General features: G+C 42.2%; 1 non-coding gene across 1 annotated transcript; it reads right to left on the bottom strand.

The window, feature by feature from the left end:
- Positions 1-593: 593 nt before the first annotated feature.
- Positions 594-731, bottom strand: LOC114812320. Its single transcript, XR_003759976.1, has one exon. It is a non-coding gene; the product is annotated as a small nucleolar RNA SNORA7 (small nucleolar RNA).
- Positions 732-1,437: the final 706 nt, after the last annotated feature.

Here is a 1,437-nt window from a genome sequence, read left to right as displayed (position 1 = left end):
CTTGTTTTGTTTCTCTGTCTGCCTCCCCCTTTTAGACTGAGCCCATTTTTGGGCAGGGATTGTTTCTATCTGTTGCTGAATTGTACATTCTAAGCGCTTAGTACAGTGATCTGCACACAGTAAGCGCTCAGTAAGTACAATTGAATGAATGACTGTAACTTTTATTTGGGACAGGGACTGTGTCCAACCTAATTATTTTGTATCTATCCCAGAACTTAGTTCAGCGCTTAGAGGCCTTCTGCAACTAAGGCCTCTTTTCCCCAGCTCCCTTTCCCTTCTGAGTTGTCTATGTGTGTGGATCTGTGACCTTTGGGTATTTGGAAAAAAAAAATTGCCCCACCCTCCACCCCATAGTACTTATGTACATATCCTTAAAATTTTCTCATCGTATGCCGTTGACGACAGTTACACCATGGACACATCTCTCCCAGAATACCCTACCTCCATCTGTAATCATTCTGTTAGTGGATCCAGAAAGTTTTCTCGGTAAAAATACAGAAGTGGTTTACTGCTGCCTCCTTCCTCAGAGTAAGCTAGAGTCTCCATCCTTGACTCTCTCCTGTGTCACTGCTGCAAGGCATAGGTGAGTTTTGACTTGTAGCAGATTGCCTTCCACTCACTAGCCACTGGCCAAGCTAGGAATGAAATGGGTAGGCCTCTGCTTGACTCTCCTTCCCATAGTCTAAACTGGTAGAGTACTGGAAACTCTCCAGGTGTGACCCTGAGAGGGATCTTTAAATTATATATCATAAATTGCTTATTTATATTAATGTCTCTCTCCGCTCTAGACCATAAGCTAATTGCAGTCACGGAACGTATCTGTTAACTCGGTTGAAATATACTCTCCCACGCACTTAGTACAGTGCTTTGCACATAGTAGGACCTCAATACCACACTGATTGATAGATTAATACAGTACCTGATACATAGTAAGCATTTAACAAATACCATATTTAAAAAAGGTAACTTTTGACACAAGGCCAAAGAGGAGGGATCATTTTGGACACTGGGTGAGAGCCTCTTAATAATGACAATGTGGATTTTCCTGACTCAGATACTTTCATGCTCCTCAAAAGGGTTATACCAAAGAATTATATGCCAAGTGATCGGTTCTATCCATCTGTAGTAGGTAAGATTATAAGGTCCTTAAGGACAGGAAATGTGTCTTATGGGCTGGGAACCTGTCTACAAACTCTGTGCTTCTTACAGTGCTCTGCACATAGTAAGTCCTCAGTAAACACTGTTGATTGATTGATTACTGGTGTTGAACTCTCCCAAGCCCTTAGGTCAGTGCTTCTCAGTAGATGTTCAATAAATGCCAATCTATGAAAGCTTGATATACTTGAGAACCACCCGGCCTAATGGGAATCAGAAGGACTTGGGTTCTAATTCCGGCTCCACCTCATGTTTGTTGTGTGACCTTGGGCAAGTCACTTA

This window comes from Ornithorhynchus anatinus, chromosome 5 (genome assembly GCF_004115215.2).
Source record: "Ornithorhynchus anatinus isolate Pmale09 chromosome 5, mOrnAna1.pri.v4, whole genome shotgun sequence".
Lineage (NCBI taxonomy): Eukaryota > Metazoa > Chordata > Mammalia > Monotremata > Ornithorhynchidae > Ornithorhynchus > Ornithorhynchus anatinus.
Note: the sequence above shows the minus strand (reverse complement) of the source record. Positions and strands in the feature narration are given on the sequence as shown.